A 17,290-nucleotide genomic window follows, 5' to 3' on the forward strand; every position below is an offset into this window, starting at 1 on the left:
TTGTTCTACTTGGGCCCTCAATGGATTGGATGATACCCACTTACATTGGGGAGGGTGCCTCTTCTTTACTCAGTTTACTAACTCAAATGCAAATCTGTTCCAGAAATACTCAGAAATAACATCACATCAGATATCTGGACATCCCTCAGCCCTGTCAAGTTGACATATAAATTTTACCCTCTCATCTTTCTTCTTTATCAACCTCATGTGTGTAGAACTAGATTAATAACAACTTATAGATACTAGTGCAGTCATCGTTGATGGTCCTTTCCATTTTATTTACATAATTTTTACAATAACTATTAACAATCTTTTTTTTTTTTTTAGAAGGAGTTTTGCTCTTGTTACCCAGGCTGGAGTGCACTGGCACAGTCTTGGCTCACCACAACCTCTGTCTCCTGTGTTCAGGCAATTCTCTTGCCTCAGCCTCCTGAGTAGCTGGGATTACAGGCACGCGCCACCATGCCCAGCTAATTTTTTGTATTTAGTAGAGACGGGGTTTCGCCATGTTGACCAGGATGGTCTCGATCTCTTGACCTCGTGATCCACCCGCCTCGACCTCCCAAAGTGCTGGGATTACAGGCTTGAGCCACTGCGCCCAGCCACAATAATCTTTTGTGTATATGCAAGTGTTATTGTCAAGTGTGTATAAGTTAAAGTATATACTTTTTAGGGTTAGATTTATCATTTATTATCAAACTATCTTTTTGATACTTTTCAACACTTTTGACTGGCTTCTTGTTATAACAAATTAGTTCATCACTGATTTTTCCCTAAGAATGTGACTGATAAAGAGCTCTCTTCAGGAGCAGAAGTGCTAGTTTTGCCATTTTGCTTTTCTTTGCTTGTGCTCTATTATTTGTAGTCTGTTTTCTTGCAGAAATATTTGAAAATCATTTGATCATTTTTGTGAGGATTAGAAAAAATGCATAATTTTAGCAATCCACTTGACATGATAAATCAAAACATGAAAGAACAAATGAGTAATTTGTCAATATTTTGTGGTTGAGAAAATTGTATTATTCTCATGGGATATTTTATCTCATATATGATTAATAAGCATTTGACATGCAAAACTGATGATGCTAGTGTCCATTTGTATATTACAAATACATGCCTATGTAAAGTATAATTTAAAAATTTATTTTAAATACAAATTACTTTTATTTAGTTTACTTTATTTTCCCTGTTACAACGAATTAGCTAATGTAGTGATTCTCAAAGTATGGCCTACAGACATCTGGAGGCCTCTGAGAACCTTTTTTGAAGGTCTATGAAATCAAAATCATTTTCATAATAATACCAACTATGATTTGTATTTTTTGCTGTGTTGACATTTGCACAGATAATGCATATACCACAGTAGGGCAAACTGCTAGATCTGAAACATGAATCAAGGCAATGTGAAAAAAAGAAAAACTATACTGGTAGACATTATATTCATTCTTGTCAAGCACATACAGAAAAAAAATGCAAGTTTTACTTACAAATATCTTGGAAGAAGCATTAAATTATGAATTTTTACTAAATCTCGATGCTTGGGTACATGTCTTTCTCATATGATGTATAAGTAGGAAGTATGCATACAGCACTTCCGCTACATTGTAAGTGTAATTGTATGGCTGTGGCATTGTCGAGAGCTAAACTGGCCCCTTTTTTCATGAAGTGGTATTTTTTTCTTGAAGTAAGCTGGTTATTCAGACTTGGGAATTTGGCAGACATTTTCTCAAAAAAGGGTGAAGTGAGCTTGTCACTTCAAGGAACAAAACTGACAGTATTTGTGGCCAATGACAACATTTGAGCTTTTAAGTTAAAATCAGAAGTTTGAAAATGTGCATCCACCACTGTAAACTTGACAGCTTCTCAATACTTAAAAAGACAGGGCCAGCTACATAATTTGCAGGGCTCGGTGCAAAATGAAAACGTGGAGCTCCTTGTTCAAAAAGCAGGAAAAAAGTACCACTAAGGTACTAAAACATAAAGTTTTTTTTCCATTCCATGGTCTCTCTCCTGACTTGCCATGGTGTTTCATATTTGCTATTTAACGTTGCTCTAAGCCAAAAAGAATAAAATTATATATTATTAGCATTAATTTACTGTTTAAATTGCAAAATGCCAGTTTTACATGCAAAGATAAAAACATTTCATTTAGATGCAGAATCACAAATTTGAACAATTTGTATTTCATAGTTCATATATGCATATTTTTGTTAATTCTCACCAGAAGGGTAGAAATCATGCACACCCTTAATTAGCTGTTTTTATTTCATTTCTTGACACTTGCACATTCTGTCAACACTATATTTAGCTTACTTATGAGTAAGGAAGGACTGAAAAAAAAGGCTCTAGAAGTTGCCCTGTTTTCCCTGTTCTTATTCTCATCATTTTCAGTGAAATTGTTGGCTATTATAGGAAAGAAACACCAGTAACAAAGAATATGACATAATTACCTGTCAGTCCATCTTTCTCAGAGTGTCCTGCCTTCTTTCTACATTAGAAACAAGTTCTGGTTTCACTGAAAAGTGTGACCTCTGAGGACTGTTAGCACTCCCATTTAGTTATAAGCTTAACAAGGTAACTGCTATAGTTTGAATGTTTGTTCCCTCCAAAAAACGTGTTAAAACTTAATTGTGGCCGGGCGCGGTGGCTCAAGCCTGTAATCCCAGCACTTTGGGAGGCTGAGGCGGGTGGATCACGAGGTCAAGAGATCGAGACCATCCTGGTCAACATGGTGAAACCCCGTCTCTACTAAAAATACAAAAAATTAGCTGGGCATGGTGGTGCACGCCTGTAATCCCAGCTACTCAGGAGGCTGAGGCAGGAGAATTGCCTGAACCCAGGAGGCGGAGGTTGCGGTGAGCCAAGATCGCGCCATTGCACTCCAGCCTGGGTAACAAGAACGAAACTCCGTCTCAAAAAAGAAAAAAAAATTAATTGTCATTTTAGCAGTATGAAGAGGTAGGACCTGTAAGAGGTGTTTAGGTCATGGATAGACTATACCCTTATCACCGGATTGAGTTCCTTATCACGAAAGTGGGTTTACTCCCTACTGCTCTCTATCTCTTGTCCTCTCTTGCTCTTCTGCCTTCCACCATGGGGTGGACTCATCAAGAGAGCCTCACTAGACACTGGCCCCTTGACTTTGGACTTTCCTGCATACAGACTGGTAAGCTAATAAATTTCTGTTCATTATCGATTGCTCAGTCTGTGATATTCTATTACAGCAACACAAAACTGACTAAGACACTTACCTTGTACTTGCTGTGAATCTCACTGAATTCCCACACATTATGGGTTCACTAGAACTTTGTGATTGTGGGGTGTTACGAACAGTAAATGCATCTGTACACTGTGAATTTATATAAAGTTTTTGGAAAGCAAGATGTCAATACTATAAAAAGACATTTAAAAATCTTATCTTAATTCAGGAGTCTAATTCGTGGAAATGTAGCATAAGGAAATGTTGAAATAAAAGTAAAAAGCTATATGTACAAACCTGTTTTTTATTGTATTAATTATTCAGTATTGGTGGAAACTAGAATAAATCATTGTCCAATGAAGTGATTAAGTATCATGCACTCATTAAAATAGAAAAAAAGCATATGTAAAATCATGGTAGCATGCTCAGTAAGTCAAAATCTTAATGATAATTAGCACACACTGGGATTAGAGCTGGACAAAATTATTAATGCTTTTGGATAAATATCATTAGGAAGCACATGAAAAATAGAAAAGTTATGCCAGGTAATAGGATTATATTTAATTTGTTTCCATTTTGCTGAACATTCTTTAATATTGCTTTTTTGTGGTAAAACAAACACATACACCAAAACTTTAAGAGGTTTTCTGAAATAATTACAGTGTAATGAATGGCATTTCAAATTGAGACTCAGGTTGGAGACCTGGCTTTCTCATTTACATGTGTGTGATTGTAGATCAGTAACTTAATTTTGTGAACCTTAATTTCGTCATCATTTAAATAAAAATTTCCACTAGCTTTTTAGAGCCACGAGATTAATTAATTAAGATGACGTATGTGAAAGTGCTTCTCTTTTTTTTAGCTTATAAATTAAGGGACATGTGTGGGTTTGTTATATAGGTAAACTTGTGTCATGGGGGTTTGTTATACAGGTTATTTAGTCATCCAGGTATTAAGTCTAGTATCCAATAGTTATTTTTCCTGATCTTCTTCCTCCTCCTCTCAGTGGTAATTTAATAGGAATAGCATTGAATCTACAAATTGCTTTGGGCAGTAGGGCCATTTTAATGATACTGATTCTTCCTGCCCATAACCATGGAACGTTTTTTCATTTGTTTGTGTCATATCTGATTCTTTTGAGTAATGTTTTGTATTTCTCCTTTTAGAGATCTTTTCTTTCTCTGGTTGGCTATATTCCTAGGTGTTTTATTCTTTTTGTGGCAATTGTGAATGGAATTGCATTCCTGGTTTGGCTCTTGGTTTGACTGCTACTGATGTATAGGAATGACAATAATTTTTTCACATTGATTTTGTATTCTGAGATGTTGATGAAGTTGTTTATCAGCTTAAGAAGATTTTGAATCAAGACTATGAGGTTTTCCAGATATAGGATTATGTCATTTGCAAACAGGGATAATTTGGCTTCCTCTCTTCCTACTTCATGGGCTTTATTTCTTTCTCTTGCCTAATTTCCCTAGCCAGGACTTCTAATACTATGTTTGCATAAGAGTTGTGAGAGAGAGCATCTTTGTCTTGGGCAGGTTTTCAAAGGGAATGCTTTCAGCTTTTTTGCCCATTTAATATGATGTTGGCTGTGGGTTTGTCATAGATGACTCTTACTATTCTGATATGTTCCTTAAATACCTATTTTATTGAGAGTTTTTAACATAAAGTGTTGAGTTTTATTGAAAACCTTTTCTGTATCTATTGAGGTAATCATGAGGTTTTGTCTTTAGTTGGAATCACATTTATTGATGTCCATATGTTGAACCAATTTTGCATCCCAAGGATGAAGCCTACTTGATCACGATGGATATCTTTTTGATGTGCTTCTGGATGATTCAGTTTACAAGCAACTTGTTGAGGATTTTTGCTGTAATCTTCATCAGGAATATTGGCCTGAAGGCCAGGCACAGTGGCTCATGCCTGTAATCCCAGCACTTTGGGAGGCCAAGGCGGGTGGATCACAAGGTCAAGAGATTGAGACCATCCTGGCCATGGTGAAACCCTGTCTCTACTAAAAATACAAAAATTAGCTGGACTTGGTGGCACGTGCCTGTAGTCCCAGCTACTCGGGAGACTGAGGTGGAAGAATCACTTGAACCCAGGAGGCAGAGGTTGCAGTGAACTGAGATTGCACCACTGCGCTCCAGACTGGTGACACAGCAAGATTCTGTCTCAAAAAATATTAATAATAAAATAAAAGAATATTGGCCTGAAGTTTTCTCTTTTGTTGTATCTCTGCCAAAGTTTAGTATCAGGATGATGCTGGCTTCATGGAATGAGTTAGGAAGGGGTCCTTCCTTCTCAATTCTTTGGAGTAGTTTCAGCATTAATGGTACCAACTCTTCTTTGTACATCTGATAGAATTCAGCTGTGCATCCATCTGGTCCTGAGCCTTTTCTGGTTGGTAGGCTGTTTATTACTAATTCAAATTCAGTGCTTCTTAGTGGTCTGTTCAGGAATTAAATTTCTTCCCGGCTCAGTCTTGGAAGCGGGTATGTATCTAGGAATTTATTTCTTCTAGATTGCTTAATTCATATACATATATTTATTCATAATATTCTCTGATGGTTGATTTGTATTTCTGTGAGGACAATGGTAATACACCCTTTGTCATTTCTGATTGTGTTTATTTTTAATCTTCTCTTTTTGTCATTAATCTGGCTAGTGGTCGATCTACACTATTACTTTTCTTCAAAGAAACAACAGCTTCTTAATTCCTGGATCTTTTGAATGTTTTTTCATGTCTCAATCTCCTTCAGTTCAGCTATGATTTTGGTTACTATTTGTATTCTGCTGGTTTTGGGATTTGTTTGCTCTTGGTTCTCTAGTTCTTCCAGTTGTGATGTTAGGTTGCTGACTTGAGAACTTTCTAACTTTTTGATGTGGGCATTTAGTGCTACAAATTTTCCTCTTAACAGGGTCTTAGTTGTGTCCCAGAAATTCTAACATGTTATATTTTTGTTCTCATTGGTTTCAAAGAACTTTGTGATTTCTGCCTTAATTTCACCATTTACCCAAAATTCATTTAGGAGCAGGTTATTCAATTTACATGAGATTGTATGGTTCTGAGTGAACTTCTTAGTCTTGATCTGTAAGTTGATCAGGCTCTGTGGCCTGAGAGATTGTTATTATTTCGGTTCTTTTGCATTTGATAAGGAGTCTTTTATTTCCAATTATGTTGCCAACATTAGAGTAAGTGCCATGTGGTGAAGAGAAGAACATATTATTTTGTTGTTTTTGGATGAAGAGTTCTGTAGATATCTAACAGGTCCATTTGATTGAGTACTGAGTTTTGGTTCTGAATGTCTATAAATTTTCCATCTTGATGATCTGTCTAATATTGTCAATGGGGTGTTAAAGTCTCCCACTATTATGTGGGAGTCCAAGTCTCTTGGAAGGTCTACAAGTACTTGCTTTATGAGTCTAGGTGCTTCTATGTTAAGTGCATATATATTTAGGATAGTTAGAGCTTCTTATGGAATTGAACTCTTTACTATTATGTAAAAGCTTTTTTTAAAATAAACATCTTTGTTGGTTTAATGTATTTTTGTCCAAAACTAGAGTTGCAACCCTTGCTTTTTCTGTTTTCTATGTGCTTGGTCGATTTTTCTTTATGCCTTTATTTTTAGCCTATGAGTGTCATTGTATGTGAGGTGAGTCTGTTGAAGACAGCATACCAATGGGTCTTGGTTCTTTATCCAACTTGCCACTCTGTTTCATTTAACTGTGGCATTTAGTTTGTATACTTTTAAGGTTAGTATTGATGTATGTGAATTTGATTCTGTCTTCATGATGGTAGCTGGTTATTCTGTAGACTTGTTTATATGGTTGCTTTATGGTGTGGTCTGTGTACATTAGTGTGTTTTTGTAGTGGCTGGTAGTGGTCTTTCCTTTTCATATTTAGTACTTCCTTTAGGGGCTCTTGTAAAGCAGGTCTAATGGTAATAAATTTCTCAGCATTTACTTGTCTGAAGATGATCTTATTTTTCCTTCATGTATGAAGCGTAGTTTGGCCAGATATGAAGTTATGGGTTGGAACTTCTTCTTCTTCTTCTTCTACTTCCTCTTCTTCTTCTTCTTCTTTTTTTTTTTTTTTTTTTTTTTTGACAGTGTTAATTATTGGCCTTCAATCTCTTCTGGCTTGTAGGGTTTCTGCTGAGAGGTCCACTGTTAATCTGATGGGCCTTCTTTGTAGGTGACTTGACCTTTCCCTCTATCTGTCTTTAACATTTTTTTTTTTCACTTCAACTTTGGAGAATCTGAGAATTATGTGTCTTGGGATGATCTTCTTATGAAGTAACTTACTGGGGTTCTCTGTATTTTCTGAAGTTGAATGTTGGCCCCTCTCTTGAGGCTGGGGAAGTTCTCATGGATGATATCTTGAAATATGTTTTCCAAGTTGGCATTCTTCCCATTTCTTTCAGGGACACCAGTGAGTTGAAGATTTGGTCTCTTTACATATTCTCATATTTCTTGGAGGTTTTGCTGGTTCCTTTTCATCCTTTTTTAACTTATTTTTTTTCAGGCTGTCTTATTTCAGAAAGCCAGTATTCAAGCTCTGAGATTCATTTCTCTGTTTGTTCTATTCTGCTATTCATACTTGTGATTACATTCTGAAATTTTTGTACTGTTTTTCAGCTCTGTTGAATCTGTTGTATTCTTTTCTACACTGGTTACTTTTTTCTCTCAGTTCCTGCATTGTTTTATCATAATTTTTACCTTTCTTGCATTAGGTTTCAACATACTCCTATAGCTCAATGATCTTTTTTCTTACCCATATTCTGATTTCTATTTCTGTCATTCCAGCCATCTCAGCTCAGTTCAGAATCCTTGCTGGAGAGGTGATCCACTTACTTGGAGAAAAGAAGGCCCTCCAGCACTTTGAGTTTTCAGAGTTGTCTTGCTGATTGTTTCTCATTGTTGAGAGCTTATCTACCTTCAATCTTTGAGGCTACTGGCCTTCAAATGGGTTTTACTTCTTTTATTTTATTTGATGACCTTGTGGATTTGATTGCAATAGAAGGTGAATTCAGCCAACTGGCTTTCTTTTTGAGAGATTTTATGTAGCCATTCCTTAGCTCCCAGATCCTGGACTGTGTACTCTAACTCTGGGGCACTTGTATTGGGCCTCGAGCTTGTTCTCTGAAGCCTTGAGGTTTGGAATTAACTGCACTGAGGGAGCTGAGGTGTAGCAGCTATGGCAGAGTGCTAATGGGTTCCAAAATAGCACCTGCCTCCCTGCAGGCATGTACCACAGTCATGGAAGCAAGGAAGCAATGCAGCTGGGTGGGCAGGGGCCGACGATGGAGACTGTGTGCATTGTTGTGCTGGAGGTGGTGCTGGCTTGTGGGTGAGGTCCTGGCAGATTCGGGTCTGGGTGCCTTGTCTGTGTCCCACAAGCAGGAGTGATTTCTCAGGGTGGGGGAGGATCTGCCATTCTTTGTGCAATGTTAGTACAAGGGAGAGGGTGAGACTTGCTGTCTCTGTGCCCATCAGGGCTTTGTCTGTAATGGCAGGGCTATAAGAAAAGTGTGGGAAGATTGAACTGCTGTGCCTGGGTGGGGCAAGGAAAGCAAAACCTACCTCTGCAGACAGGTGCCAGCCAAGCAATGTGGGGAGTTTCCATGGTCACAGGGGAAGCTACAGTAGGGGGACGGATGCAGTTTGAAGTGCCACCATAGGGGTAGCCTCTCTGGAGCTCTCCAAAGGTCATGGTCTACCAGCACAGAATCTATGTTCAGCCCTCTAGAATACCCAAGACTGCCCTGCAAGAAGGCATGGCCAGGCTGGGGTCACAGGAGAGGACAAGAGACCAACAGGTGTTTAGATTTGACCAGCTGATGGGCAAGACCACCCTGCAGAGATCAGGTCCAACAGTTCTCCTAGGGCTAAAATCTTCTGTTGAACTTAAGAAGATGGCTGTCCCTGGCCACACTCTGCTGTAGATGCTCTCACATCAAACCTTCTGATCTCCACATCAGCTGGCTTGCTGCCTCTACCACTTCTCTAAGCAGCTTTATCTGCCAAATCGTGTGACAGTGGTGGCTGAGGGGTCTCCTCCTGCCAGGGTTCCAGAGGCCTGTGGAAAGAGCGGGTTGCTCCTTGCCAGTTCAACTTACCCATTATCCTGGTGCTGTTGTGGTAAAAAAATGAGCTCTGGTGCTCAGTGGCCCTGTGCAGGGTTTCCAGCTTCCTCCCCCGTCAGCCCAGTTTCTGGGTCTTCCCTCTGTCCACTCTCAATGCCGTCCCTCTGAAGATCTGTTAAAAGCATGCCAACTCTCTCAGGCCCTGTGAGGGAGCTGTTCCACCTGGCTGTGTCCTCCCCCTTTGAAAGTGTTTCTTAAAGTCCCTGAAGCATTGGTATTCAGTATATTTTAGTTTCTTCTTTTTTTTCTTTTCAGTATAGTTTCTTCTAAAATTAGGGAGACTTTCTTTTTCCATTTCGTGTTTTTAAAATGCTAATAAACTTTGCCAAAAGGCTTAACATACTGGATGAGAGAAGGTTATACACTTTGGGGACTTTACTTAATAACTCCACTTACTGTTTTCAACAGTTCTGATTGCATATGCTTGAATGATTTTAAGTAGTGAATCCATTTTTACCTTCAAAGGCCATTTATTGTCCAGTAGGACAATGAAATAGATTCAAACATAGGTGGGTATTTAGTTCAGGCAAAAAGTTTTGCTTTATCGAAAAGTAACAATCTTCAATAAACTTCTACAAGGTGTCTTTTGATTTTAAATTCTTTAAATATTTTGCATTGTACAAATAGTTGCAAATGATTAAAATTCTTTGGTGTTATTTGCAAGATTCTATGGAAACATCTATAATCAACATTCTGTTGTAGTGGAAATAGCAAGAGAAAGGAATCTGAGACAATTGTGTTCTTGTAAGTTCAGCATCGTTTCTTTCCTCTTCATCTGTAAAACTGGGAGTTGTATTACCAATTATTTAAGCTCTCTTAATTTTTCAAATTCTATGATCTCATGGCTATCTATTATCTATCATCATCATTGTCTATCTATCTAATGGCTATCATATATTTCTTAACGTAGATTAAGAACTTAGTAAGACGTGGTTTTGTTTTGTTTTTAGATGGAGATTTGCTCTTGTGCCCCAGGCTGGAGTGTAATGGCGTGATCTCAGCTCACTGTCACATTTTCCCTCTGTATTCATGTGATTCTTCTGCCTCAGCCTCCCACGTAGCTGGGATTACAGGCAGGCACCACCATGCCTGGCTAATTTTTTGTATTTTTAGTAGAGATGGCATTTCACCATGTTGTCCAGGCTCCTCTCCAACTCCTGACCTCACATGATCCACCTGCCTCGGCCCCCCAAAGTGTTAGGATTACAGGCGTGAGCCACTGCAGCGGTCCTAAGAGGCAGTTTTTACATCCCTTATCAGTCAACAGTGTGTTCACAAATACTGTTGTGGATCTGAAGTAAACCCTGCTAAAAAGGCCACATAATTCCCTTAATATATTATCTTGTAGGCTAAATTTCCTCCTTCTAGATCTAATAAAGGAAAAAGTTATCTATCTCATTTTTGTAGATAAATTGATGATATTATAGCATAACCAAAATCAACCTTTCTTTGGGAGAGGAGGGACTGATATTTATTGAGCAATTATTATATTTCAGGCTTTTTTAAAAAAACACTTTACATACATCATTTATATCTAAAACCCAAAGTAATATTCTAGGCACATACCATTTAATATATAAAGAACCTGATACCCAGAGAACATACTGTATGGTCACACAGTTAAACAGCAAAATGAGAATGTAAGCCCAGATCCACCTGTGTCTAGTGTCTGAGCCCTCATGCAATACGCTGCACTGCTTTGTAAGAGAACTCTACTAAGGAAGGTCTCCCCAAATGTCTCTCTTTTTTATAATAATACATTTATAGTTATTCATAGGTGGTCTTTTTACAAGCAGAAATAAAAATGTCTGTTTTAGGTTTCAGGATCTTCAGTTTGCCCAGGTAAGAGAATGAAAACAGAGAAAGAGGAAGCTTTATGACAATTTTTCAAAAGGCACCAGAAATTGGAACATCTAGACTAGAATGAATAATTGGAGCAAAGGAGAATAAGGGGTGGGGGAAAGGACAACAAAGATGTATTGAGAAACTATGCATGTTGAATTGTTACACAGAACAAGACAGAAAAAAAGATGTTTTCACTAATGATGACTGATAGTTGGCAAAGATTTTTGAAAAAAGATAACCTATTCTCTACAAGTCAAGTAACAGAAGCAAGTCCAAATTTTAACAGAAAAATGTTACTATGATAGAGCGTACTAGTATGAACATCACAGACATAACTGTCTATTGATGTTTCCTGCGACTAAAGCAAGATATTACTGGAGTTGCACGTTCATCACTTTCTGAACTAGATGTCAGAGATCTTAAAACACTCCAAAAGGAAAAGTCCCATCTTTATATTGTGAAAGAGATAAAGTACACACCAGGAAATGTAATTCTCTTGAGGATTCTTCCCAAAGGATTTGATAGAGCATAGCATTTCTTATGTGATTTTAAATAAATATCCGTCACAGACATTTTAGCTTTTGGATCCAAATCAAACATAATTCCTTGTGTTAAATACATGTCAGAACAAAAGAGATTGGAATGCAGTTCACTGCCATGAACCTGAAGCTTGACAGCAGAGCAGATTTCAATCAGCAGTCTGCAAATTAGTCAATGACACTTCTGTGATACAACTCAGTAAGGTATAAGACGGTGAAGGCAATGGCCATGAATTTGGTTCACATGTGGAACTGCGTTTTGGAAGTCATAAACTATACATTTAACTCAATTCATCTTCTTTGGTTCCCAGCATTGAATTTTTTCTTCCTAACCCCAGGGACAGGTAGCCAGTTTTCTTACCATCGTTTCTGGAGATACTACTACTTTCTATTTCCTTACTTATAGACAATTGAGACGTGACTGTAATTTTGTTTTAAACACCTTGGTTTAGCCTTGCTGTCTTTTTTCTACATGTTACCTTGCCACTTGAGATGTTACTTAGTTATTTAATAGTGATAGAAAAAAAATGAGATGTACGCTAGTTATTTCTTTTTTGCATAATACATTACCCCAAAACTTAGTGGCTTAGCGCAACAAACATTTGTTTTCCTCACAGACTGTAACCATCTGGAGTGGTTTGGCTGAATGGTTCTGTCTCAGCGTCACTGACAAGGTTGTAATGAAGGTGCTGGCCAGGTTTGGAGTCATCTCAAGCTCAGTAGCAGGGGAATCTGCTTCCAAGCCCAGTCATTTTGCTGCTGGTAGGTTTCAAATCCGCAGGCTTACTCATAATATGGCAACCACTTTCTTCGGAGCAAGCAATACGATAGAGCAAAATAAAATAGGGTTTGAGAGTGAAAAGGGTTGAATTAAACATTTACTATCAAACCAAAATGACACATTTTATTTCTATAAGTTTAAATCTCATGCCCATTTTGTGTGGTCATAGGTCAGAAGTGTCAGAATTACAGACTTTTTTGAGTGATGAGAAAAATTAATCATTGTAAATTGCCCTCAGGTAAATGAGTACAATAATGATAGCTGTAGAATATATAGAAATTTGATAACAAAACATAATAAATAGGATATAATATAATGAACTATATTAGAAATTAACAACGTAACAGTGTAACCATGACAAATCTGTGGCCTTAAAAACATTTTTTTAAATGAAAGCCAGTTGAAATTTGGGAACTGAGCATTTAAATTAGAAAGACAGAAAAAAAAGGTCAAATTTGTGGAAAAAGAGAATAATAAAGTTTATAAGAGAAACTAGTAAAATAGAACAAAGCAATGAATATTTGCTGGCTTTGTTAAATAAATGCAAGAGTCATTCTTCTAAATGAAAGGAGAAACTGATAAACCAAACTACCAGCAAATATAATAATGATTTATACAGAAGGATATTTATTGTGAAAGAGGGATACAATAGGGTAAGACGTGATATGTCTAAACAAAGAATACTCTGAATAATGTTTTGTGAAGAAAAGTAGCAGGACTTCTTACAACTCAAGCAATCATAGAAATGCTTTTTTTTGAGATGACCATTGCACTTTGGCATGTAACAGAGTACTTTGTGCTTTCTTCTTATTTTAATATATAAATTTTAAAATAGATGATTATGTAACAGTTGAAATTTAGTAAAATTAATATTCATCAGTGATTTTTTAAAACCACCAGTGCATGGTGGTAGAGAATACAATAATCACCTGACTCTGTGGCGCAATCAGTTGGTGCATTTGGCTGTTAACCATAAGAATACAATGATCACTTGTATTGCTGGATGCTGCTGCCCTGATTCATACTCAGGTGCCAACAGTTTACCTGTTATTTCTTTTGTACCATCAGTGCAAATGTTAGCACAGTGAAAAGACAGATGATAGCTTTTTCTTCTTCTTTTGAAAATGACTTTGACCTCATGAATTGCTTGAAAGACTCTTGGGCCCATCAGGGGTCTGTGGACCATACTTTGAGAATTGTTGGCCAAAGAAATGTTTGACTTTGCACACAAAGAACCAGTATTTCCATAGCAACTTAAAAAATTTTTTTTTGCCATAGCAAAGATCAGAAATAATCATCCCCTAGAAAGTGGATAAAAAATTGAACGGTACTTGAACCTGAATCCAAATGCCTAAAAAAATGGAATGATATAAAGAAATTATATACAGCACTAAAAATCAGTAAGACATAGATGCAAACATGAGATGTGAAAACAGAGAAAGATTCATGCAGTATGTCACTATGTGAAGTTTAAATATTTGCAAAACATACTATGTATTTTTAAGGCATAAAAATGGGTAGTAAGTGTCTATAGAAATGTATTGGAATAACAGTTACTAAATTCAGGACGGTAGTTACCTGTGTAAGATAGTGAAGGAATTACATTTGCAGAGGAGATACATAGAGGGCTTCAGATGGACATGTACTGCTTTATTTTGTAACCTGATGGGTGGTCGTAAGGGATTTATTATATCATTCTCTGTAGCTCTTTCTATTCTGAAGAATTTCATAATAAAGAACAGCCTGTCTATAATTCAAAAAAAAGAATACTCTGTAGTATTCATAAATAATTCTTGAAAAATAATCCTTTCTTATGAAAACAGCAAATAATGCCAATTTAAACATTTTGATAACATGCATCGGTCTGATTATTTTGACTATCAGGCAGTATTCGATTGGAATTGTCCAATCAAATAGTATTATTATAGTTAAATAATAGTTGTCTCCTCATAGTATAAATTTTATAAAATATTTAACTTTACACTTCTGCTTCCTATAGTGGCAGGTTAGGTAACTCAGTCCAAATATCCCCTGGAAGTCAAATAAAAAAAGTTTGTCAATATATTAAAATTTTACTTGAAAGCAATAGGGAGATAGCCGAATAGTAAAGAATTTTCAGGCTAGCATGCATTGAAAGATTGAAAATCAGGGGAATTTGAGTTAAATTTCACCTAGGGGTAAGTAAGAAATCAACAGGGGGAGCTGAAAGAATAAAAGGATAGATGGCACATTTGATAGCCTCTTAAGGCTAGAGTCAAACCTCTGGGTGCCAGGCCCACAAGTGAAAGCCCTGATGCATCTTCCTTATACTGAGTTGGAACTCTGAAGTGCCTCACCGAAGAGTAACTGTGATACTGCAGAAGGCAGGCTTTTGCAGGGACTGCAGTTCAGCTTTGTTGGCATCTCAACTTTCAGTAATCCCAGATGGCCAGGTACTTTGAATATAAAAATTTCAACACTTTCAGGAAAAACAAAATATTTCCATTACTCAAACTATTTCAGCAAAGTTTTGAAAATATTAGTGTGCATGGATAGAAGTATGGAAACAGTAAGCATTACACACTGCTGGAGGGTAGAGGGAGAGGGGCTGGGTTACAAAACCACTACCCATTGGGTACTACGCTTGCTACCAGGGTGACGGGATCCATACTCCAAATCTCAGCATCAGGCAATATTTCCATGTAACGAATATGCACATGTACCCCTGTAGCTAGCATTAAGGTTGATATTTTTAATGAAAATACAATATTTAAAACATGAAATCAAAATGCTAGTTATATAATCAGTAAAAATAACATGACTGGAAACTAGTATCAATAATGATAATAACAGAAATAGATACACTGGAGGAAGTTGTAAATTCCAGGTTTTAAAATAAGTATGCTTACTAAATTAAGAAGTTAAGGGCAGGAATAAAATAATTTGATCTTGAAACTGGGAAAACCACATTGAAATTCTGTAACGGAGAAACATAAACACCAAAGTTAAAAACTCGAATGGTGGAATTAACAGCAAACTAGAGAGAATTTGTGAATTAGATTACAGGTTACAAATAAATTTCTAATAACGAAACAAAATTATATAAGCCTGGAAAATATAAAAAAGAGGAAAAAAAGATAGAGAATATATAGGTCTGCTTATTTGTAATTTAATCCCAGAATAAAAGGGAAGAGAGGATAGGACAGAAATGATAGAGAATATAATTACAAAGAATTTGTTTTTAATTGAGGAAAAGCATCAAGCTTAGAAGCCTACAAATTCCACAAATCTCAAGTAGAGAAATTTAAAAGAAAATCACATGTAGGCTTATGATAATTGCAATATTGAAGCCAAATTCAAAGAAAAAAATTAATATGGGTTATATGAATAAATTAATTTGAGGGAACAACAATTAGAATAGCCAAATTTTCAGCATAAACAATAAAGACAGGAAGGAAAAGAAATGATATTTTCAAAGTGGTGAAATGAAATAATTTTTAACCTATAAGTAAAATTTATTAAAAGCATTCTTCAAGAATGAGAATAAAATAAAGACATTTTCTGACAAAAGTGAGGAAATTTGTCAATGTACCATCTCTAAAGAAAATGCTAAAATATTTTTTCAAGCAGAAGAAAATAATCTCAGATATAGCTTAGAAATACAGGAAGAAGTATAGTGCATCAAGAAGAGTACATAGAAAAGTAAAGGTGAACTAATAGTGAAAGTATAAAACGTTAAGAAACGTGTATTGTGGAGTTGAATTAATATTGAAAGCATAAAACAATAGGAATGATGTCATATAGAATTTAAAACATTAAGATAATTAAAATGTACGACTTAGTGGCATAAGCTTTTGGAAATGGATAACTGGAGTTAAAAATGATTCTCAGGCCCTTCCTTCAAGAGGAAAGAAAATAAAGAAATTAATGAGAATTTGACCTTCTGACTTAGAAGAGTGGGTGCCTAATATGCCAATTTATCCTACAAATAACAGCTATAAAATCTGAAAAACAAATCAACAACAATAAAAACTTAGAGGACTCTGAAGGCTTAACCTTGGTGGTAGATTTTGGATTGGAGTAGAAACTTGTAACAAGTGACTGGAATAAAATGAGTTCCCTGGATTTTGTGACTCTTCCCTGAGAGCGGCCATCGGCATTGCCTTCAAAGCAAAAATAAATGCAAATTTGTGATAGAGAACTTGGTCCTTCTGGCCAAAGCTACTCATCAAAGAAGACCAAACAACCAAGGCTACCAGAAAATAAAGGAAGGTACCCAGAAAGCTGAGGCCCAGAGAAAGTGAACCCCAAGTCTCATAGTTCAACTCAGCCTTTCACCAGATGACTCTTGAACCTGTTATGTATAACACAAATTGAAAATAGCGTACATCTAAAGTTTTAAGAATTGATCCACGATCTGAGCCACCTCCCACCACAGGCATGAGAATTGACAATACAATTCTAACCAAGTGAATTGCCTGCTGAAACAAAACAATACTCCTTAAAACAATGTAATACAATACAGTGTCTATACAACATAACATTCACAACTCCCCGGAGACAATCTAAAATTACTTGTATGTGTGTGTGAGAAAAATGCGGCTTTATTGCAAAGAAAAGGGCAAACAACAGATGACAAATTAGAGATAACCTAAATTTTAAAATTACATAGAGCATAGTGGAGGGTGTGTGGATAAATGAAATTACTATTTTGCAAGGTTTCTACGATATTAATACTATGAGTACACTGAGAAAAATAGAGTGCACATAATAATCCCTAGAGCAACCACTTGAA

The 17,290-nt window shown here is 36.5% G+C and overlaps 1 long non-coding RNA gene across 2 annotated transcripts in view; it reads left to right on the forward strand.

Moving 5' to 3' along the window:
* LOC141585514 (uncharacterized) overlaps window positions 1–17,290 on the forward strand; it is a 174,288-nt gene that overhangs the window by 97,064 nt on the left and 59,934 nt on the right. For both annotated transcript variants that reach the window (XR_012519064.1, XR_012519063.1), the window contains exon 2: window positions 12,353–12,497. This is a non-coding gene — a long non-coding RNA (uncharacterized LOC141585514). The remainder of the gene's footprint in view (window positions 1–12,352; window positions 12,498–17,290) is intronic.

The sequence above is a fragment of the Saimiri boliviensis genome, chromosome 9 (assembly GCF_048565385.1).
Source record: "Saimiri boliviensis isolate mSaiBol1 chromosome 9, mSaiBol1.pri, whole genome shotgun sequence".
In the NCBI taxonomy this organism is placed as follows: Eukaryota; Metazoa; Chordata; class Mammalia; order Primates; family Cebidae; genus Saimiri; species Saimiri boliviensis.